This window comes from Trichosurus vulpecula, chromosome 7 (genome assembly GCF_011100635.1).
Source record: "Trichosurus vulpecula isolate mTriVul1 chromosome 7, mTriVul1.pri, whole genome shotgun sequence".
In the NCBI taxonomy this organism is placed as follows: Eukaryota; Metazoa; Chordata; class Mammalia; order Diprotodontia; family Phalangeridae; genus Trichosurus; species Trichosurus vulpecula.
This window is the reverse complement of record NC_050579.1, coordinates 113,736,508-113,761,877: the sequence shown is the minus strand read 5'-3', so window position 1 is coordinate 113,761,877 and position 25,370 is coordinate 113,736,508. Positions and strand designations below refer to the sequence as shown.

At 38.1% G+C, this 25,370-nt stretch overlaps 1 protein-coding gene across 1 annotated transcript in view; it reads left to right on the top strand.

The window, feature by feature from the left end:
- The window catches only part of STX11 (syntaxin 11), a 45,113-nt gene that overhangs the window by 959 nt on the left and 18,784 nt on the right, over positions 1–25,370 (top strand). The gene's annotated exons all lie outside the window — the stretch shown is intronic.

The window sequence follows — 25,370 nt, the reverse complement described above, 5'->3', positions numbered from 1 at the left end:
TTATTAATAGGCTATTCTTATAACATTCCACTTAAATACTTCATTAACAAAGTTATTTCAAATTTGCTTTAAAACATTTGGGACACTAAACTTTCTGAGAATTTATGTGAAGGTTCCATTCCATTGATTATTTCTTGAACTTCCTACCAGGCTATGCATCTTTCCCATGACTTGTTCTGTCTTGACAGAGAGTGACAATGGGACAGGAAGTTAACAGGAAACTGTCGTGGCCTTGAAGCGGCTCCTTCACAAGGCTTTTTGAGGAATGGAGGAGAGAAGTTTGTGGTGCCAGGGTTGAGAGAAGCACATACTTTCTGGAGAACGCTCCCCTCCCTCCCCCGCACCAAACTCTTCCAAACTCTCCTGCAATAAGTAAATATCTGCTTTACTTCCTGTGATTCTTAAGCACTCCTGTCGTTGGTTTGCTGTTTCTCAGCCCTGGGAGGAGTTGTTATTTCACATTGGCTTCTTAAAATGAGTCACTGTGCTGTTTAATTATATAGGCTTTTGTTAATGAACTTTTGAAAAATTAGACTTGCTTTGTGTATGTGTTTCAAAATAAGACTACAGGTATGTTACATGCATTTTGAATGTGGGATGAGTCATGCATAGAAAGTGACAATTCAGGCTTTCATTTCTTTCGGAAAGTGTCTGTTGGTACTTTCTATCAGATTGAAATAAGATACCTATTAAACAATTGTAAGCTCTGCCACTCACATACCCAAAAGCAAATCCATCTCACCCTTATTTCATTATTTTATTATCTTTTGGCCAGTGCTAAAATATTCTTTAAGATGGTGCCAATCTTTAGGAAGTGGTTTCTAAAGTGTCTCTCTACTCGTCTGTCCACAGTACTGTGGGCCTTCACTGCCACTGTAGATAATTGGTACCTGAGCCAAGGGACAATTTCAGGAGCAGGACCTATGCATCGAAATCCTTAAATCCACAGCCCCTCACATTTTAGCACCCCGGAAGCACTCATTGCAGTTCAATAGTAAAATTCTGGAAGAAAACTACAGGCAGACACTCATTACCAACAGTGGAAAAAAGGAAAGAGAGAGTATTTCTGAAAGAAGGAAGCTGGAGTCACTGGAGGAACTATGGTGATATGACTCAATTTACCACAGAACTGGCAGATGGAAAAGTCTAGGTCAGGGGTGGGGAACCTTTGGCTTCAAGGCCACATATGGCCCTCTAGGTCCTCAAGTGTGGCCCTTTGACTGAATCCAAACTTCACAGAACAAATCCCCCTAATAAAAGGATTTGTCCTATAAAACTTGGACTCAGTCAAAAGGCCCCACCTAAGAACTTAGAAGGCCACATGTGGCTTCAAGGCCTAAGGTTCGCCACCCATGGTCTAGGTCAATGCTCAGATATATAGAAAGGTGGTTAGGGTGGAAATATCTTTAACAATAGTGGTAAAGTCACAGACTTTTAAGTAAGCATCATTTTCATGACAATTAAGACTTTCAGTTGAAGAGTAAGGGCCTTTAAAGATTTTTAATTATCCAGATTCATATTATTCTTTATTTTAAAATAAATTCCTAAGGAAGCTAGGGAATAATACTTACTTCAAATTACATTGCTCTTTTAAGAAAGTAATAATACACGAATAGCATAGTCGTTTTTATACCCCTCTATGCTGGGGTGGCTTCCTGAAAGTCGGAGATAGAACATGGTTATCTTTGTATCTTCTTAGCATAGAAATGTACTTATTTTGAACGTATGCTCTAATTGGCCAACAGTATAATTTATTGTTAGAATAGAAAACACTAAAATACTTAGAAGTCCAAACATTCAAATTGATACTAAAGGATGATAGATTTCTCCACATTCCATGTATGGGAAATCAGCCTGTGGGAAACACTTCTGGTTGATTGAGATGAACCTGACTGTTCTTAACCTCAATTCCTCTGCCAGAGCCATGCACTTACTTACTTGTCCTGCACTGGGTCCTATAATAATTCTACAAAATGGTACAATTATAGCTTACTTTCCATGGCATTGTTAGTCATTTTAAATATCAGGATGAGTATTTTGTTGACCAAAATTCATTGGTTTGTTATTTTAGTTCCATCTCAGCATGTGCTGCAGTAATTTTTTTTCCTAAAAAATATTCTCAGGCTCATACTTATGGTTCCTTTATTAACACTACAGAAACTTGACTGTGTATAATCTTAGCAAAATTATGCCTGCTGTTATAATTCACAGCACTCAAGGTGTTGTATCCAAGGCTTCCTAATTGTTCTCCCTGCTTTATGTCTTTCCTCACTCCAAACTATCCTCCACATGCTGCCAACATAATTTTCCGTAAGTACAGCTCTGACCCTGCCATTGCCCTAGTCAGTAAACCCTAGAGGTTCCCTATTGCCTCCAGGATCAAACATAAAATCTTGTTTGGCTTTGAAAACCTTTCACAACTTGACTTCAACCTATCTTTCCAGCCTCATTATATATTACTCTCCTTCCTGTTTTTTATGATCTTGCCCTTCTCTCTGTTCCTCACACCTAATATTCCAACTCTCATTGCCCTGCCTTTGTGCCAGCCATCTCTCATGCCTGGAATGCACTTCTTCCTCATTTCTGCTTCATAGAATCCCTTCAAGATGCTGCTCAAGCACTACTTTATACGGCAAGCCTTTCCTGATTCCAGACTGGCTCCAGATGTTCTTCAGATAGAATGTAAGCTCCTCAAGAGTAGGGACTATTTCATTTTTTGTATTTTTATCCCCATTATATAGGACTGTCCCTGTGGCATAGTAGGTATTTAATAAATGCTTACTGATTGGTTGCATCAGCCAACACACAGTTGATTTCCTAGTTGTCTTGTTATATGTACGTGCTAACTGAATTTTCCATCATTATATGCTTTTAGCAGTTGTCAGTGGCAAGCATCCTGTCTTGATGATCTAAAAAAAAAAATCCTCCAACTTTACTTCCATTATGAATCAAACAAGGTTTTATGCAGTCTTTTTTTATATACTCAAACACATTGCATTATTCCCTTTTTCCCTTCTCCTCCCCCTCCCCACCAATGGCCAAATCATGGATGTACCTTCAGAAAAACACTTTCTCCATAGCATAGCTCCACTCTATACAACTGATTTCCCCCTTTCCCTTCCTCAACATATACATGCAGTTGGTACCTTCAGAATATTGTTTCTGCCACACATCTATCTTGTGACCAAAATTGAGTATAGAGTCTCCTAATGATTGAAGTACCATTTCACTCCATGTGGTTGGTGGTGGGAATATATGGGGAAGGAGACAGAGAAAACTTTACCCTAGTTTTTATGTAATTAATCTTGGTTAAGTTATTTTGGTCCAATGTTAGGCAACTCACCTAGTTTCTTCATCTAAACTTGTTCTTGACTTATTGATAGACTTTTTCATCAGGGTTGGTTATCTTCAATCTTCCCAAGTTTTTGTGAAATGAAGTGATGTTCTTCTTTCTTGGCCCATCTATATAGGTTACCCATCTGACCTACTATAGAAGTAACCCCTTAGATTTTATTACAGATCTTTTACCTTCTTTGTGCGGTGGTCACATACTTAAGACTCCTTTGTTTTGATGCTAATCTGTTGTGTACAAGAGCCTTTGAGGAAGCAGGCAGACAGAGGATTTCAGAATGATAAAATAATAGACCATAGAATCTCAGAGTTGGAACAGACTTGAAATATCATCTAGTCCAGGGGTTCTTAAATTTTTTGTGTATCATGGTCCCTTTTGGCAGTCTGATGAAGCCTATAGACCCCCTTCTCAGAATGTCTTCTTGTTTTGTCCTTTAGTCATTTCAGTTGTGTACTTCATGATCCTATTTTGGATTTTCTTGGCAAAGATACTGGAGTGGTTTGCCTTCCTTCTCCAGTTCATTTTATAGATGAAGATATTGAGGCAAACAGGGGTAAGTGACTTGCCCAGGGTCACACAGCTAGTAAGTTTGCCTGAGGCGAGATTTGAATTCAGGTCTTCCTGACTCCAACTCCAGCACTCTATCTATAGCACCACCTAGTTAATGTCTTTAAATACGTAAAATACACCTAAATTACAAGAGAAATTAAATGTATTGATATATATACACACATATATTTCCCATATAGTTCACAGACCCGCCAGAAATGCATCCCAGATTAAGAACCCCTCTTCAATCTAACTACTCTCTGATGTCTTTTCTATATCATCTTTTCTATATCATCTCCAATAAGTGGCTGTCCAGCTGTTAAGCCATTTTTAGACCTCTCTAATGGTTAGAAAGTTTATCCTAACATTGAGCCAAAATTTCTTCCCTACAATTTCTACCCCTTGGCCTCTTTTCACATGGCACTTTCTAAATATTTGAAACAACTATATCATATCTCCTGTCAGTCTTTTCTTTTCCAAGCCAAATAGCCCTACTTTCTTCTAATCATTTTCATATGACATAGTTTTCTGTCCTCTTAACATCTTGATCTGCTTCCTCTGGTTATATTCCAATTAGTTAATGTCCATCATGAAATGTGCCAGCTGCAACTCACTCATGCATCACTCTTCTGTTGCAAGAAGTTCCAGTGGCTCCCTGTTTTGTTAGGGATCAAATACAAAAGCCTGTGTTTAGCATTTAAAGCCCTTTACAAGTTGGCTCCAGCTGACTTCTCCAGCTTTATTACCCATTCCTCCCCTTCACACAAGCACTCTATGGTGCAGCTAAATTAACCTACTTGCTATCCCACATAGGTGATGTTTCGCCTCTTGTCTCTGGGCACAGAGTGTCTCCCGTAGCTAGAATATATTCTGTCCTCATCTCTACCTCTTAGAATCACTAGCACCTTTCAGAGCTTACTGTGTGTACATGTATGTGTGTATGTATGTGTATGTATATATATACACATACGTATGTGTATATAAATGGGTGATATATATGTGTGTATATGTATAGGTATGTGTATGTATGTATGTGTGTACACATGCACATATAAAACTACAAACCTTGAAGTGCTGCATTTGTTGTTTAGTCATTTTTCAGTCGTGTCCAACTGTTTGTGACCCCTCTTGGGGTTTTCTTGGCAAAAATACTGGAGTGCTTTGTCATTTCCTTCTCCAGCTCATTTTATAGATGACGAAACTGTGCCTCAGTGGGGATAATGGGGGTAAGTGACATGCTCACAGTTACACAGCTAGTAAGTGTCTGAGGCCAGATTTGAACTTAGGAAGATGAGTCTTCCTAATTCCAGGACCAGCAATCTATGCCACCTAACTGCCTCATAAAGTGTTATGTGAATATGAACTATCATAAAGTTCTATATAAATATTAGCTATTATAATTCCCCCAGCTGTTAGTCTCTCCCCCAACTCTGCTTTTTTTTGCTTTCTCTATACTTTGAGAGTTGCATAAAGAACTAAGAGGTTAAGTAATTTGCTCTATATATTTTATATTTATTTATCTAATAATTAATAGGGGTTGTTGGGTCCTTGAGCTGGGATACTGCACCATCTCTCCATTCAAAAGCCCTTCTTAGTAGATCTGTACATGCAGTGACTAGGTTCAGTCTTGGAAAAGCCTGGCCTCTAATGATAGAAGTTAACTTCTTTTTCTCACACTTTTTGGCTTATAACACCTCCACTCTGGCAACCCAGGAGAAAATTACTTAAAGTTTAGGTAGAATCTCCCCAAAGTGGGGAGTAGAATATTCAACACAGAAAACAGGTATGGGACAGGTATTTGTTTTCTTCCACAAAAGAAATGTAATGTAAATGTAAAATGCTTTCACCGACACAAATGGACAGAAAAGCTTAAACAAGCAGTTGTAATATACTGTTAAACTCAGTTCAAAGGTTGCTGTATACTCTGGTGGAAAGTTGAGAATTAAACATAACAGAACATGAAGCAGTTTGCAGACCTGCTGAATCAGCATTTTATATTTCCCTTCACCCTGTACTGTCCCCTTCAGAACGTTGTGTCAGGCAAGCTAGAGTTTGGGCTCTGTCCTCTTGTATGTGGTAAATGATCATTCTATATTTGTGGAATTGGATTGAATTGTCTAAATACAAAGAGGGAATGGTTATTGAGACAGAGTTTCTAGTTCTAGACCTTCTATTTTATTTTAATGGAAGAATTATGAAGGCTGGATTATCTGAGGGAGGGAAATTTCTTATCTTGGTAATCATTAACCTTTAAAGAAAGAAGCCTTTTCTGAGGTCTGACATAGCTATAGGATGCTGACTTACTGCCTTCTATAGGGGTACAGAGGAGAGAAAGAGAAAGAAATAGAGAAGAGCAGAGAAGACAAAAGAGGAAAGCCATCATTAACAATTTCTGTTTCAAGAAAGGGGATGCAGGGGTTGGGGAGTGCCTCTCATGCATTTAGAAATAAGTGGTGAGGGGATGCTGAAGGAGGAGGAAGTAATGCTGGGATAAAACCACCACCACTGCTGCGTTGGCAGTGCAACAGACAGGAGAAGTACTCTCCTTGTTAGGACCCTCTGAATTCATTGCATTGGGTCAAATCTCCATTGCCTCTACCCTAGTTTTGACTGATAGAAGTTAATTGTTTACATTTACATTCAGCTTTAAGGGGTTGAAGTAGGTAGCTTCATTTGTGAGCAAGATCAAATGTTCGAAAGTGGAAAGAATATATGCAGTCTTCATAGGTAGAATAGCTGGTAAAAGTTTTTCTTGGAAAGGAATAGCAGAGGTTTAAGAGGGGTGGAGTCTGATGGACTTGGAATAATCAATTCAGAATCAAGGATTTCTCAGTGGGTAGTCATATATGAATCATCATCTTGAAGCATGATATAGTAGAAAAGGTACTAAACTTGGAGTCAGATGAGATGATTTCAAATCCCACCTCTGCTACTTACTAACTTTATTTTCTTGGGCAAATAACAAGTTTTCAAAGCCTCTTTTTTATTCATCTATAAAATGAGAAGTTTGAACTAAATTATCTTTAAGGTTCTTCCAGCTCTAGATCTTATAATCTAGCCTTCTATCTGTGGCATTGCTAATTTTGGGTTTTTTTTAGGTTCTTAGGGGAAGGAGACTCATTTATTAGTAAAATTTATTAAGTCCCTGATGTGTGCAGGGAAATGTATTTGCATTTCAGATGATACAGAGTTTAGACGAGATATGGTCCACACCTTCCAGGGACATGATACAAATATAGCTAACTATAATATACAGTATTTCATGATTACTACATCTAGAAATACAAAGCAAAGTGGAGGTCTCAGGGCCATTCCACTAGTAGGTTAGCATTAAGAAATGTTTCTCTGTGTGATACATACACTTATATATACACACATATATAAACATATATACACATGTGTAAACATACATATGTGTGTCTATCCAGACTCAAAAACTTACTAGCTGTGTGACACTGGGCAAGTGATTTAACCTTTTTCTGTTTCAGTTTTCTCATCTATGAAATAGAGATAATGATAGCACCTTCTTCCCAGGATTATTGTAAGGCTCAAATGACATAGAAGTAGTGAAGCACTGTGAGAATCTGAAAGCGCTCTATACATGCTACCTACTGCTAGCTATTGTGATGCCACAATTTATTGAAATTTTCTGTTTTCAGAAGGAAGAATTAAGAATGATTTATATAGGCTAATTAGAATATAAAATTGCCCTCCAGCCTTCCTTTCTGACTAGCTAATATATGAAAAGGAATATCTATGTGCAGATATATGAATACACACACAGATAGACATATTCCTAAAAAGGAATATTTGTGTACATAAATACGTGTCCAAAAATTCTACTGAATTTTTCCCATTAATTCTCCAAGTTGGATTTTTATTTTCTTGGTGATTTTTTTCAGAATCAATTTAAACAATTTATTTCAATGGACCCGTTAGTACAGTCATAGTCCTTCTCTATGCTTACAGTTACAGTGTGTGTTATAATGCTCAAACACTTTAAAGTAATTTTATATAACAAGAATATGTATATGTGTAAATATATACATATATAATATATATCTGAGAAGTACCCACACACACATGCACACACATATGACAAGTATATTTACTTATTTACAAATCATGGAAAAATTGTAGTTTATAAATGCTTATTATATTGCCATAATAGTATGCTTATTTAGAGAGGCATCTTGGGGGTGCTGAGCCTGGAGTCAGGAAGACCTGAGTTCAAATTTAGCCTCAGAAACTTACTAGCTATATGACCCTGGGCAAGCCACTTTATCCTGTTTGTCTCAGTTTCCTCATCTGTAAAATGAGCCAGAGAAGGAAATGGCAAACCACTCCAGTATTCTTTGTCAAGAAACCTTAAACAGAGTCACAAAGAGTTGGACCCAACTTAACAACGACATTCTTATTTAGACATCCAATCAGGAGATACACACACACACACACACACACACACACACACACACGCATATATGTTTGTACACACATATAGCTATATCATATATTTGTATAATAATATGTATATACACACATGTATCTCTATTTTAATCATAAGGAATCAGTTTGCTCTGTTTTTTCCTATACCTTCTTAGATTTAAAATTTTAAGTGAGCTTATCATTGCTTTCTTAGTTTTGTTTAGTAGTTAAATAAACAAAGCTGCTCTGTAATTAGGTTTCTGAGCCAAGCCTGACCTTAGAGAAAATTTCCAATTAGACAAAGTCCTCCTGCTACCCTTAGATTGTCAAAAGTCTCTTACTGAGGTTATCACACACAGGCCTGCCCTCCCTGTTCAGTATTTCAACCTCTAGACTTATCTCTCCACCTTCTCCTATTAAAAATTGTCTGTATAATTCCCTCAGGGTCTCGTTCTCTACTTTCTGTGGTGACAGCTAGTGATAAATTAATCCCTGATTAAGCTTGTGGCTAATTGTGTAAACTCTCTTAAGCATTTCCACTTTAACTGGGAGTTCCTGAAGACTGCAAATCCATTAATCCAAACATTGAATCACTAAGGGTAGAATGTCACTCTTGGTGGTAGACAAGTGTCGCAGTAGCTTGGGAAGTGGTGGGGGGCGGGGCGGGGGAGGTTTATGTGTGATATTTGTCAAATTATATAGCAATCATATAGATGTCATTATCTATGACCGCCTATTCTTGCTTACCTGAGAGAATGGCAGTTAGGTTGATTAAGCAAATTATCTCTTTTAACCTGAGCAATCTAGACTGTTTATCTAGGCTATTATAATCTTTGGAGCGGCTCCTTCTCCTTCTTCACTGAATCCTTATCTTCCTGGCAGCTTAAAGTGAGAGTCCTCAAGGTTCTGTCCTTGGCTTTTTTCTTCTTGGGCTATAATCTCTTCCTTAGCAATCTCATTCATTCTGTCGGCTTCAATTACAGACATAGACCTGACTAATATCACTCCTATTAAAAAGTGTTCAGTGATTCTTAATATTCTCTAGGATAAAATACAAAATCCTTCTCCTGGCATTTAAAATCTTTCACAGTAGAGCTTCTGCCTACCTTTTCAGTCTTATTTCATATTATTCCATGTCACATATTTTCCATTATGGCCAAACAGTCCTGTTAGCTAGCTGTTCCCTGGACACGTTGTTCTATCTGCTACTTGTCTGCCTTGTCCTGGGCTGACCCCATGCCTGGAATGCACTCTGTTCTCATGGCCACCTCTTGGAATCCCTAGCTTCTTTCAAAGCACAATTTAACTGTTACCTCCTACACAAGGCCTTTCCAGAAACACACCCAGTTCATAGAATTCTTTCTTTCTATTGAAATTACTGTGAATAGCTTGTATCCCCCTAGTAGAATGTAAGCACTTGTAGGGCAGGGGCTGGTTTGTGTTTGTCTCTTCTCTAATGCCTAGCACTGGGTTTGGATGAGCTCTGTGGAAGATTCTGACAAGGTAGACCTGGTCATAATAGATTGATTGCTCCTGAGTCCATATTGTCCCTGTCCCAGAAAACTGCTTGAGGTTTAGCATGAAATAGAAGTCTGATCACCAAAGGAGAAGTGGAAGAAACTAGTGGGCGGCTGCAGCAGACATAACGTTATCTTAAAATCTAAAAGTTTTAGTATGCCTCTGGTTTTTGATCATGAAGTTAACAAATGAGATTATCTTCACCCACGTCTTTTTCAAGACCAGTGGAATATATTTTTCAAATAGATTGCATGAGAAATGGTTGATTAGAACCCCCATCTAGCCAGGTGAGAGCAGGTTCTCATATAAACATAGTGGATATACATGTTGAGATTAGCTATAAGACTATCTTCAGTTCCATGCCATGAGACTGCTATAGAATTAAATTCTTTTGCAATGTCTGTAGCTCAATCTCATTTCAAGGGATCAAAGATGGCCCTTAGGCCTGCTAGATGATATAGAGGATAGAGCGCTGAACCTGGAATCAGGAAGACCTGAGTTCAAATCAAGCCTCAGACACTTACCAGCTGTGTAATCCTGGGCAAGTCACTTAACCCTGTTTACCTCAGTTTCCTCAGCTGTAAAATGAGCTGGAGAAAGAAATGGCAAACCACTCCAGTTTATGAATGTGTATATATGGACCTATGTAGTCAAGGAGAAGATAAGAAAAGAACTCTTTCAGCAATAGTCAGTAGAACAGCAGTGGCATGGGAAAAGGAAAGAAGCCATTTTGTTTTGCTTTTAATGTGTTGGTGGAGCTAATTCTGCTACATATATATTCAATTATTCCATACAGGAAGTGCAAAGTATTGCTTTGCAAATATCTCTCAGGTCTGAAAAGCTTGTGTAAATGCACTTATTTTACTAATCGAAAAAAAAAACAATCTGACAAAAGCCTCAGAGCCACACAGCCTTGTTAGTTGGCATTTGAATTTCAATACAGGGAAGTGGAGCTGAAGGCATATTTGCCCAGATACAAGTAGCAGCCTCAGTTTTCACCTGTCCTTACACATACAATTTCCCCTTCACTGTTCTGTTTGTGGAAGTGAACTTCCTTCTACAAAACGTGTAAGTTTCGAAGCAGCTCCAGTCTTAAGTAAGTTGGAGTGATTCACTGAGAACTGTGTTCATGCTTTAGCTTAGGTCAAAAAGCAAATATACCAAGGGAAAACCAGCTTATTTTTTCATCTACATAAGCATTTTAATGATTAAGAAGATTTAGTTGAGTGTGGAATCAGTTAGACCACACAGTGTCATGTTAACAACACTCAACAAATTCTTTTTAAGCATCTGCCATGAATATGGCCATGTGCTGAGCACTAGGGATCAAAAAAGGCAGATCCCACACGAACCCTGCTGTTGGGCAGCTTATGGTAGAATGGGGTCCTGGGACAGGTGGAGATATACACAGCTATGATTAAGGGAGAATGTGATAAGTGGGAATATCCATCAAAGTACCATGCAAATCTGAAGAGGGAAGATCATTTTTGCTATAAGGGTCAGAAGACGAGCATAGGATTTTAGAAAACAGCCATTTTCTGCAAGTAGCACAAACCACATGGCAAAAGATGCCCTCTGAGAAGGCTATGTGGAGTGGACATGGCAAGCCAGGTTAGAGGTGAGCTCATTTGTGTGGCCTACCACAGACAGAGAGGAGGGAGGAGGAAATTCTTTTCTAGTTTCGTATTTTAAATTATTATTCTTGCCAACTAGAGCTAAGCTCTGTTGTTTCTAAGCTACTAAGGAACTACAAGTGCTATCAACCTTGTCAAACTCTGGCTCCCTGGTGCAAAGCTACAGGCCTGATCTAGTCCCTAACCTCTCATTTTATAGATGAGAAAGCTTAACTTTTTATACCCAGACCCAAAACATGGACATTGTGACTGCAAGAGACATCCATTTAAGAACAGTGAACTTGGGAGTCACAACAAGCTAAGCCATTGTGGAGATTTTCTTTGTTTTCCTATCCCTGTGATTTTTGGTGATAAAATTGCCTCTGATTCATTTTTGCCTGAGTCATTGTAGGAAGTAGCTAGGCTTTCTAGTGCAAAGACTTCGTCAAAATCCTGAGTGGTAGTTTTTAGCCCATAAGTAGAGAAATATGCCCACCCAAATTGATTCAGGTTTTTTGTGACACTAGAAGGATTATATATTCATGCATTAAATAAAGATCTTTTTGATTGACTGCCATATGTAAGACACTATTCCAGACACAAATGGGATTTACAAAGATCCTGATCCAGCTTAAAATAATGGAATGCTGTCTCCTTTGATGCTAGATGAGTATTTGTTCTACTTGACCTTGGAGGGCAAAACTAGTAGCAATGGAAGGAACTTATAGAAACAGATGTAGTCATTGTGAAAAGGAAAATTTCTGGAAGGGGAATGGGCAGCTTCTGGTCCTTCTCCACAGGAAGACTTCAAACCAAGGCTAAATAACTACTTGTTGGGTGTGTTAAAGAAGGGATTTTTGTTCAGGTAAGAGTTGGACTACGTATTGTGTGAAGTCCCTTCAGCCTCTGAGGTTCTCTGTGATGCTGGGGTATGGAAGTGGGGTCCATTATTCCATTTGTCGCCAGAGAGAGTTACTTTAGGATTTGAGGGATGTGTGGCAAGGGTGAAACTGGAATGTGACTTGCTGATACACCTAGGCTTGAGGATATAAAGCTGACATGGCAAATGCCATCTCCTTTGTGAAGCCTTCCCTCATTCTTCTAGTCATAAATTATCTCATCATCCTTGGAACTCATCCAGGGCTGCTTATCCACCTTTGGTGTCCACCTGTCACCCAATTCTCACTTGTGGCTCCAAGAAGCTGTAGCATGCACAGCAGCCACACCCCAGTAAAACTTTCTTAGCAGACCCACTAAACCAGGTCGAGGGTAACCAACAACCCGGTAGTGAATTAGGGGGATGTCTACTGCAAGTATGTGGAGACTTCTCCCCATGAAATGGGTGAATAAGAATGGTTTGTTCCAATGCTCATGAAGGTAGATGAAGTAGGCACTATGGGGCACTTAGAGCTTGGTCAAGACATCAAAGATGCCAAGGTTATCCACTGCATCCCAGGCCATCGCCAGTTGTCTTGACTTTTGTCCTGCCACTGAATTTCAATGATGCCAGAAGAGAAAGGAAGGCTGACAACTTTGCACAACTCTGCCTCACATAAATCCAATTCATGTGTAAGTTAAGACATAACTCGTGATGTCATTAGTCCTCTTCAAAAATGAAGGACAAACAACATCTCATCATCCTTGAAACTTATCAGAGCTTTGTTCTTTTAGTTAAGGATTTTAACTCTGTTCAGCACTAGGCCTTGAACATAAAGGATGATGATTTCACAGTTGTAATGGACTTCAGAGTGAGGAAACTATCTCTTAGCAATGCAGATTGAAACCTTCCCTGCAACTTGTAGTCTTACACAAGTTATCTAGAGCATGTGATTTGCCTAGAGTCATCCAGCCAGAATGTCTCAGAGGTGAAGCTTGAACTCAAGTCTTCCTAGATCACTATCCATCAAGAAACTACTTATACACTTATATGCCTTGCACATAATAGGTTTTTAATAAAACTCGGTTGAATTTGATGAAGGTATAGATCCAATGAAATGTCCCCTTGGGTCCCTTTCAACTCTGGCATTCTGTGATTCTGAAGTCAACTATGTTTTTTAAAAGGACAATAGGAAAATATTTTAAAGGAAATCTTGGTTCATGGTCTGGTTCTTTGGTTTCTTTCTTTTATATAAACATAACAAATAATTTAACATCCAAATGTTTTTTACAGAGCCCCCTTTTTCATAAATTTCTTAGTAATTGATTTAGTTTCTATTTTGTGCGTAAGGAGTGTTATGATGAAATAACTCTGGTGACTTAACCTGGCCATCTCAGGCAGGGTGTTTTCTCATTTGGGCATATGTCTTTGGAACTTCCTACTAATTGTGGTTTGAACCCTTACAGTTCATTAGGCTACTATTCTACCTTTCATTTCCAAACCATTTGTTTTAGTTCAGTTGGGAAGTGCACCTGAACATGAATTTAAATTTCTATGATTACCATGACTATATATATTAAGAATTAAGGATATATAAATATTGGAGTGACAAATTTTAGAAAAATTATCTTATTTTAGTGCAAAAGATTCTTGGTAAATAATTTCTTGGACAATCACAGCTCTCTAGCAGTAGACAAATCAGGGAAACTGTTCTTTGAGGGTAAATACTTTTCATGTTTAGTAGATGTCTGTTTTTACTTTTTAAAGAAATACATTCATATCATTTTTGAAGTTGGAAGGGACCTTAGAACTATCCAAGCCAACTATTTCACTTGATAGATGAGGAAACGTGAACAGAGAGATGAAAAACTCACTCTAGTTGGCATCACTAGTTGGTGATAATGCTGAGATGAGTCTAGGTCTCCTGAATCCTCCTTCAGTACTTATCACTAAACCAGCTGCTTGAAAAAAATTTTATCTGCCTTGTGACGTTAGGAACATTACAGCCATGTTTCTCTCTATTTCAATCTTGCTCCCTGCTATGAAGCCCATGGTACTACTTCTAATATGAACAATAACATAAACAAGGGCATAACCAAACCATCAATTATTAATTAACCATGCGAGACTCTGGGATGCAAAGATAAAGCATGCCCTGCCCTCAAGGTGGGTAACATTCTATCGTAATCATACAATCCCTCTCTCATCTTTTTCTGGTTATATTTGTATCAGACTTAATTTTTCAGATATAGTCAGACATTCATCCCAAAGGGATGCCAGGACAGCTGGTGGTACAATGTATAGAGCACAGGGCTGGAATCAGAAAGACCTGAGTTCAAATGTGATCTCAGACATTTACTAGCTGTGAGACCCTGGGCAAGTCACTTAACCTCTGTTTGCCTCTGTTTTCTCATCTGTAAAATGGGCATAATAATAATATAATAAAAATTATGTAATGATTATAATAATAATAATATAATTAATATAATAATGGGTATACTAATAATAATGTCTGCCTCTCAGGTTTGTTGTGAGGATCAAATGAGACAATTGCAAAGCGCTTAACACAGTGCCTGGCACAATGTTACTGCTATATAAGTATTAGCCATTATTATTATTATTATTATTAAGAGAAATTTGTTTGAAAAGTGAATTCCTGACATGAGTTTGCAAAAAACAAAAAAAATTCAAGTAACTCATGAAACATTAGATTCTGGAAACAGCAGAAGTATATCATTCCACAGGAAAGAGTTTTATCACGTTTTCAAGTAGGTAAAACCATATAATTATATTGTTGGTGACAACATTAAAAGAGGTAGGTGCTTTACAGTAATTTTTAATTGCCTCTGTCCCATTTACTAGGCATATCTTGCTTTGAGGTTGTTAGCTTCTTTTTGATTTAGGTACTTTTTATTATTTACTTTCTCATTAATTTTTCACTTTTCTGTTACCATGTGCTATCTTTTATCATAAATGTGCTTCTTCTTTCCCCCTGACTATTTTGGTTTATGGTGCCTCAATTACCCTGTCTCCCATGTTCAAAACCTTAAGGGTGTCCTTAGTTTTTCCTCTCTTATACCTCTCATAGTGAATTAGTTACCAAATCTTACTGATTTTTTCTGCAGCACTTCTTATAGCCATGCCCTCCTCAATCACCATGCCAATGCAGTCATTACCACTCACCTGAACCCCTGAAATAGCATTCTAAAAAGTCATTTCACCTTCACTCTCTTGCCCTTTAAATCATCCTTTGTACTATTGCCAAACTAATCTTTCTTTCTAACTCTGGTTACATCACATCTCTGCCCACGATTCTTCATTTTTCCCTGCTATCCCTGACAATAACACTATGACAATTGATACCTTCTAGGTTATCAATTCAAGGTAGGGAACATTCTATCATAATCATACAGTTCAAATCGCCACCTTTTTGGGGGTCTATATGAAAGGAAACTCCAAGCCCAACAAGTCTGTCTTGGCATGAGAAACAGGTATGCGTGGAATCTGCTAGAAAATGTTGATCCTCCAGACCAGAGGCAGCCCTGGGCAGACAGCCAGTACAACTCCTGGGAAGACTGGGGACGAGCAGCAGGCCTGTAGTCAGACCCTTAATCATGATTCACCTTACAGGAGGAGGCAGTTCTAGAGACTTCTGGAATACCTTCTATATGCTTGCTGAATGGAATTTAATATTCCCTCCAATATTATTTTTGTATTTTATCAAGGGCTCCTGAGAGGCAGTATAGTATCCTGCAGAGAGGACTAGATTTGGAGGCATGGGTTTGAGTCTGAGCTCTGCCATGTAAACTCTCTGTGTCGTCTTGGGCAAGACACTTTACCCTCCTGGGATTTGTTTCCTTGTTTGTAAAATGAAGGGGTTGAACTCAGGGATCTCTTAAAGTATCTTTCAGCTCTAAATCCTGCATCTAAATTGGAAGTTGCTAGGTGGTAAAGGGGATAGAACAGTGGGCCTGGAATCAAGATGGACCTGAGTTCAAATTCAGCCTTAGATACTTACTTTGGGGACATTCTGTATTAAGCATATGCTGTATACAAGATAGTGCTTGGGAGATACAAAGACAAAAATGAAAAACTGACTTTCCCTGAAGGACTTCACATTCTATTGGGAACTACAACATGTGAACTGATGAATAAATACAAGAATATTTGAGGAGCGAGAGAACAACAACTAGGAAGCTCAGGTGACACCTGACCTGAGCCTTAAAGGAAGCTAAGGATTCTAATAGTTGGAAGTGAAGAGGGATCGTGTGGGGCTTTAAATACAAAACTGAAGGGATTGTATTTATCCTGTGTAGACAATATGGAACTGCTAAAGGTGCTGGGGACAGAGGGGAGAGGGCATAGGTTACATGACATGCTCAACCCCCATGGTCGGTGTTGAGAAAGCTGTAGTGTTCATGAAATGACTGGGATGTGAACTTCCCCTATTCCCACCCTTAAATTCTGTTGCCCAATTGAGCCTTCTTATACTTCCCCCACTTACTGAATTTACTACTGAGAAACAGATAACAGTGGGGAAGTTTCACAGATACCATTTTGGTTTCAGTTTTGTTTCTTAAAAAAAGTCAGAATTTTTAAAAAATCCTTTACGTATTTCAGATTTTAGTTGTTTTTCTCTTTTAAAATCTGTATATGTGTATAGACATGCAAAAAACATTGTTAAACCCAAGAAGTCCTTAAATCAAACAAGTTGATGATATTTTTCCTGTAAGCTTACTGTAACCTCCATTATTGTCTCAAATGACAAAACCCAGGTCCAAAGTATCAACGTAGAGCTGAAAGGAACCCTAGAGGTCACTGGGTCCAGTCCTCTTCTTTTCACAGATGAGAAAACTGAGGTCCAGAAAAGTTAATTTGCCTTGCATTGCATAGGAGGAAGTGTCTAAGGCAGGAATTGAATATAGATCTTCCTGACTTCAAAAGAAAAATCCAATATTTAAAATACTTTGGAGATCTTCTTAAAAGAAAGCTACATGTTGTTGTTCAGTAGTTTCTGAATCTTCATGACCCCATCTGGGATTTTGGTTTGCTGTTTCCTTCTCCAGCTCATTTTACAGATGAGGAAACTGAGGCAAACAGGGTTAAGTGACTCACCCAGTAAATGTCTGAGGCCAGAATCGAATTCAGGAAGATGAGTCATCCTGACTCCAAGCCCAGCACTCTATCCACTTTGCCAATTAGTTGCCATATTGGAAAATGAAATTTTTGATAGAGAACTGAGAAACGCTTCATTACTAGCTTGTTATCCAATATGATGAATATGGGTGGCAATCATTTAAAATGCCCTTCAATGCTTTTACAAGAAACGTGAACCTAGTAGTGAAAAGAACTCCGGTATTTGGGGTCACCCTCAGTTAGCAGTTCATAAATATTTTCAGTCCTTAGATCACGGAGGTGAGAGCCTGTCCTCACCCCCACCAGCCTGACTCCTACCCAACATGCCACTACAAAGACAACAGTAATAAAATAACTCAGCAGGACAAATGGGAAGAGTAGTATTGATATTTCACGTGAGGCTAAATAGACCCCTAGAGCAATTACAAAGCATCCTCAGTGAAACCCATAGTAATTCAAACAGTATTGATCTTTATATCTACGACAGAAAAAAGGTGGAATAAAAATACCTATTGTCCCTACTGTGATACTCCACTGAATGTATGGCCCAAATGCATGTTAATATGTGTATCATGGGCAAGCATTATAGAGGAGTTATAAGATGGACCCGAAATTGAGTTGGAAGAGAAGATTCTTTTAAAAGTTATGTGTTGGGGCAGCTAGGTGGTGCAGTGAGTAGAACACTGGCCCTTGAGTCAGGAGGACCTGAGTTCAAATGTGGTCTCAGACACTAGACACATATACTAGCTGTGTGACCTTGGGCAAGTCACTTAACCCCAATTGCCCTGCCTTCCCCTCTCAAAAAATTACATAACTACATTATATCACATATTAAACGTTACAGTATAGCATTTTTTGGCTTATAAAGTGCTTTTCTCCCAACAACCCTGCAAAATGGGTAGTACAAAGATGACTATCCCCATATATAGTGAAAGGCAAGGTCTAATTCTTCACACATACTGGCCGTGTGACCATGGACAAGTTACTTAACCTCTCAGTGCCCCCATGGAACTCTCTGAGACTATAAATTCTGGGCTAGTTGCTCATCTGCACTGGCAGAGGAAAATTCCTCTCTGAGAGTTCCCTATACCAATGATATCGCTGGTTCAGGAATAAGTATATACAAGGTGTCCCCCAAAAGTCTTAAGTGTGGCTGGAAGCTATTAAAACTTAAAGACTTTGGGGATATCATATATGTGTGTATAAGTGTATGTGTGTGGATTGTATACACATATGCATATGTATATATGCACACATATACATTGTGTTGTATGTATGTGATTGCATGTATATATGTACTGTGTTGTCTATACATATGTATATATGATGCATATCGATGGTGGCTAGTTGGTTCAGTGGATAGAGTGCTGGGCCTACAGTCAGGAAGTCTCCTCTTCCTCAGTTCAAATCTGGCCTCAGACACTTGCTAGCTGTGTGACCTTGAGGAAAATTACTTAACCTTGTTCGCCTTGGTTTCTTTATCTGTAAAATGAGCTAGAAAAGGCGATGACAAACCACTCCAGTATCTCTGCCAAGAAAACCCCAAATGGGGTCACAAAGAGTTGGACACGACTGAAAAAAGACCGAACAAAGCAAAAAAGCATAAAGTAGATATAACTTTTTGTGTGTAAAAATTCAGAAATTTTATTCAAGTTACTTATTCCCTGAAATTATTTTAACAATGGTCTGTTTGCTTATGGCAAGTGTGAGCAAAGCAAGGCAAGATGACTCCTGTGAAATGATGTTTCTTTTTACCTTATATACTATGTTCATTGTATTAAATATTTATTATAAAATCATCTAAATATAGAGTAAGGAGAGATTTAAAGTTCATTTTGGTAATAATAGTATCATCATTATAATTTTTTAGATAAACTGCAATTCAGAGAAGTTTTTGCTTTAAAAGACAGCAGTTTGGCAAATAATAAATATTGTTTTAATGTGCTTCAGAGAAATTGCACTTTAAAACGAATAGAACTAAATTGTAGTGGTCTCCATAATTTTGTGCATATCAATTTTTCCCTTTCCAAGTATAAGAATAGCAAGTTATTTTAAGTCCCAAATAGAATATTAATCACCTACATGTATTACTTTGCATTTATGACCTTGCCTTTAGAGGTGATGGAAAGTCTGCCTCTTCTTCAAGGACCATTAACAGAAGGTTAATACGTGCATTTTATTATACTCAACAACATAACTGAATTGAGATTAGTTGTGTGGCTAGGTTAAAAATCACACAAAGAGACTCTGATGCCAAGGCAATCAATCATTGGACCCAATTTGAAAGTCAATGTCTTTATGTAAGAAGTAGCAGTGGTGAATCTGGAACCAAAAGACCTGGGTTCAAATTCCAGCTCTGTGACTTAATATCTGTGTATCAACTTTGGGGGACAAATCATTTAACTTTGCTGGACATCTGTTCCCTCCATGGGGAAAAAAGGCAGTTGGGCTAGATGATCGCTGAAGTTCCTTCCCAATTCTTTGTAGCCTTTGTCCTTGAGCATCTATCTCCTTAAGGGAAAGGTACCGAAGTAATTAACTACGTTCTAATTCTGTATACGGTTGGCATTGGATTTTTTTAAGCACCTAAGGAAGTTTTTCTATGTTTGGGATTGTTTGGAATGTGGCAGTAGAGCCACCGAGTAGTTTGAGAAGCAATCCTTTTTTCTCCCATGTATTTTTTTTTAACTTTGGCAGCCTGAAAAGCAGATGCTTCATATAAGTGTTTAACTAGCAACTTGTTTTTCAAAACTGGCTATGCTGGTTCTCAAAAGGGTTTTTTTTTTTTTAATCAGAAAGAGACCTAGTCTCAAAGCAGCCAAATAGCTCAAGTGCTGACCTGACTCACTGCACAGACAAAAGGACTTTCACTATCTCATTTGCGTTACAAAACAGCTGTTGCTTTGCTTTTCCTGTGGTGGTTGGGAATGTGTGAAACATGTCCTCTTCTGAGCATCGCAGCAATTTATTCCCTCCCCAGTGCTGTGGCCGCAGTCCTTAATAGGAAATAAAAGAAGGGCTACGCTCAAATGTGTGGAATTGTCAGGAACACGATAGTTTTCTCTGTATGTGTTTGTTTTTATTAGGGTATACATTCGTTTATTTTTATTATAGTGGTCACTACTCAATAATTTACTGTCCTTTTTCTAGGTCCTTCACTATATATTAGATATTATTATTACATAGAATCAAAATTACACATAATATAGTTATATAGTATTATAATTATATTATGTAATTATATAATTGTAACATATATTGTATATAGTGAAGGACCTAGAGAAAGGACAGTAAATCATTGAGAACACACATATACACATATGTACATGTATAGTGGGTATATATACATATGCATATATTCATTCTCCTCCCTCATCTCTACCTCCTAAAATCCCTGGCTTACATTAAGATTCAGCTCAAAATAATACCTGCATGAAACCTTTACTGGTCCCTATCCATTTGAGCCCTCAAATCTAAGGTTACCTTCCTTTTATTTTGTATTTATTTATATATGTACACACACACATACATACATACATACATGTGTGTGTATATATATAATATAACATATATATCTTTACATTTTATTCTTCCCATTAGTATGTAAACTTCTTGAGGGCGAGGACTGTTTTTGTGTTTTTGCCTTTTTGTCCCAGCACTTAGCACAGTGAATATATGCAAACACACATGGACATGTGTATTCGTGTGTGCGTGTGTATGTGTGTGTAAACGGAAGTGTATATATGGAGAATCTAGGGCTGAGGGGTAGCAGTGTAAAGAAGGTGGGGCAGTATAATGATGACCATCATATCTTGACAACTACTGGCCACATTAGTTTGGGAATGATTTAACAAGTTCAATTTCTTATCTCTGTGCAGATGAGCCTAGAACCAAAGATCCAGCACTAATCTCTCTTTGAGTTTAAGCCCCACATCTCTAACTCACTCGTGACCATTGTGGAATACATGTCCCATGGATATCTCAAACTCAATAGGCCCAAAACAAAACTCATCTTTCCCTGAAAACCCTCCCCTCTTCCAAATGACCCTATTACTCACCACCCTCCCAGTCACCCAGGTTCATCCTGGACTCCTCATATGTACTTACCCCATATATCCAATTAATTACCACAGCTTGTACTTTTGTACTTTCACAACAGCTTTCACATACATCATCTTCTGTCTACTCAAACAACCATCATCTCAGCTCAAGCTCTCACCACCTCCTACCTAGACTGTTGTAATAACCTGCTAATTGGTATTCCTGCCTCAAAACTCTTCTCATTCCAATCTGTCAGTTGCTAAAGTGATCACTATCCTCCCAGTCCCTCAGGCTGAGAACTTCGGTGTCATTCTTGACTCATCACTGTCTCCCACCCCTCCTCCAATACCTAATCTGTTGCCAAGGCCTGTTGATGTCACCTTTGCAACATCTCTTGAATGAATCTCTCTTCTGCTAGGACTACCATTCTAGTACAGGTTCTCATCTTCTCACACCTGGACTATTGCTATAGCCTCCTGGTAAATCTGCCTGCCTCAAGTCTCTCCCTACTCCAATCCATCTTCACCAAAGTGATTTCCCTAAAGTACAAGTCTAACCATGTCACCCTGCCGCTCCCACTCAATAAACTCCACTGGCTCCCTATTGCCTCCACAAGCAAATGCAAAATCCTCTGCCTGGTGTTCAAGGTTCTTAATAAGTTAACCCCCACCTACCTTTCCAGGCTTCTTATACCTTATTCCCCATCACATAGCATTCAATCCAATGACACTGGCGTCTTCTTTGCTGTTCCACAAAAAGATACTCATCTCTCAGCTCAGGGCATTTTCTCAGCCTGTCCTTCATTCCTGGAATGCTCTCCCTCCTCATCTCCACCTCCTGGCTTCCCTGGCTTCCTTCAAGTCTCAACTAAAATCTCACTTTCTACAGTCCAAAACCAATATTCACTGGCCCTTCTTTCAAATTTATCATGAATATAAGTTATGTGAATATAAAGTATTTAAGCAAGAGAAATCAATGGAATTCCTAGAATCATCAAAAGACTTTTTTGATGTTTGGTTATGTCCAACTTTTCATGACCGCATTTGAAAAAATTTGAAAAAGTTGAAAACATTTGGGGTTTTCTTGGCAAAAGTACTGGAGTAGTTTGCCATTTCCTTCTCCAGTTCATTTTACAGATGAGGAAACACTAGCCCAGGGTCATAGAGCTAGTAAGTGTCTAAGGCTAGATTTGAACTCAAGTCTTCTTGACTCCAGACCCAGAGCTCTATCCACTATGCCAACTAGCTTTCCCAAAAGACTTGTTTCTATACAAATAACAAGAGTTAGGGGAAACAGTGTACTTTCTAGAGAATTCCTTTGTCACTGATGTTATCGTAGTCACTTGGCTATTACATTTAAATAATATTATAGCTATTCAGTGTATCGAAGAGGATTATTTTTTGCTATTTTTTCCATGTAAGATAATAATAATAGCACTTGATATTTAAAAAAAACTCTTTAAGGTTTCTAAAGACCCTACAAATTGTCTCAATTTTACAGGTAAGGAAATTGAGGCTCATAGAATTTAAGTGATTTACCCATAGTCACACGGCTTACACATGTCAGGCAGGATTTGAACTCCGGTCTCTCTTAACTGCAAGTCTACTGGTCTTTTCCACTACTCTACATTGTTTCTCAATGTAAAATTTGTCTAGCATCATAAGGGAATATGCTCCCACAATGTTATTAGTGAATTTTTCAGATAATTGAAAGCTTACATTTCAAAGACAAAACTTTTGAAAATTTGAACTATTTTGATGTCATCTTTCTAAACTATATTGAATGCTTCCCTGCCTTCTTTAACAGAATATGCTAAAAATAATTTAATCTTTTCTGGATGTCTTGGCTTCATCACTATGAACATCCATCACTGTACTATGCAGTAATATAGTTCTGTGTCTTTCAAATTTTGCCTTCCTCATCTCATGATGTGAAGATTGTTGTAGCTCCTACCTCTAATAGCTCTCCCCTTTTACTTTGAGTTGGCTATTTCTGCTCAGCTAAGGGCTGAGAAACAAGAAACAAGAAAATCAAGCTTGTTGGTTATTGTATTTTGACTGTGTCAATAAGCTCTAAGGAGTAAAGAGCATAGCTGTGGGACTAGTTCTCTATGCCATTATTTTAGGGTTCAGAGACCTTTGTCACTTAGATCTTGTTAGGGGCCCTAGAGAATGGAAGTTGTCAGGTGTTTAACCATTAATCAGAACTTCAGAGGAAACCTAGTTTGGTTCAATTCAATCTAATAAGCATTTATTAAGTATCTATTATGTGTAAGGGCACTGTACACTGGATACAAATATTAAAAAGATCACTTCTGACGAAAGCCCCAATCCAAAAACCAAGAGTGAAGATATGAATAACAGAAGAAAGTGACAAATACAAAGAAGGAATGCTTCATTGAAGACAAATGAATCATAGGATCATGGCTTCAGAGCTGGAAGGAACTTTAGAGGTTATCCAGCCCACCTTCCTCATTTTACAGACAAAGAGACCTGCCCTGGATCAGAGTGCTAATTCATGGAAAAGGAAAGAAAGAAAAACCCAAGAGATTTGTAAGATATATTTAATAACATTTCTCTAATTACCTTATTTTTGTGTGTATGTGTGATAGGGAGTTCAAAATTTTTTCATTGAAAAAATTTTTTTTCATTGACATATAGTATAAAAATATATGTTAATAACATATTAATAATGTAACATATAAATATCGAAATATATAACATTTTATATGTAATCAATCCATCAACAGGTATTTATTAAACACTTACTATTATGTGCCAGGCACTGTGCTAAGTACTGGGGACAAAAAAGACAAAAATACAAAATAGTCCATCCCCTAAAGAAGTTTACCTGCTAATGAGGGAGACGATGTGTAAAGTCTGAGATAAAGGAGAGCATTCCAGGCCTGGGGGACAGCCGGTAAAAACACATAGAGATAGGACATTAATATCATGTATCATGAACAACAAGCAGGCCAGTATGGCTGAACTGGACAGTCCATAGAGGAGCATTAAGTGTGAGAAGACTAGGAAGGTAGGAAGGGGCCAATTGTGAGAGTTTTAAATACCAGGAGATTTAATCTTTGATCTCAGAGGTAAAAAAGAACCATTGCAGTTTAGTGACCAATAGGGTTAATATGGTCAGGACTACGCTTTAGGAAAACCAGGGTATCAGTCAATTAAGAAATATTCATTGTGTGTACTATGTGCCTAGCACTGTCCTAAGCACTGGGGATACAAAAAGAGGCAAGAGACAGTTCCTGTCTTCAAGGAGCTCCCAATCGAATGGGAGAGACAAGTAAATATGTACAAACATGCTGTATACACGATAAATAGCTTTTCTTAGGATGTATGAATTATCCACTCAAAAAGTTGCTTGCCATACTTTGCCAGATCCAAATCAGATATAGATGCAGCAATACCTGTTTTTAGTATGTGAAAGTTTAGTACATTTCAGAAGTGGAAAAACCTGGCCCTCTGCTCTTCTACCCACACAGAGATCTCATTCACTTTAGTGACTTTACCTCCATCCATTCCCCCCATACACACACATATGTATTTATGCACACTTAATACCTGTGTGACCTTGGGCAAGTCATTTTTTTTAAACTCCTCTCATCCTCAATTCCCTCATCCCTCATGATCATGATTTCACGTAGTCCATCCTACCATTTCAGGTAGTCTACCATTCAGGCAGATTATCTCCCCTTGACTTGTTTTCCAGGTTAGCTGTTTTTGACAGTGTATACCTTAAATTTTCTTCTGGTTTTTTTGTCAATCTTTTTATCTTATTTTAACATTCCTTGCCTCATGGAATCATTACTTTCTGTCTGGCCTATTCTAATTTTCAGGGAGTCCAG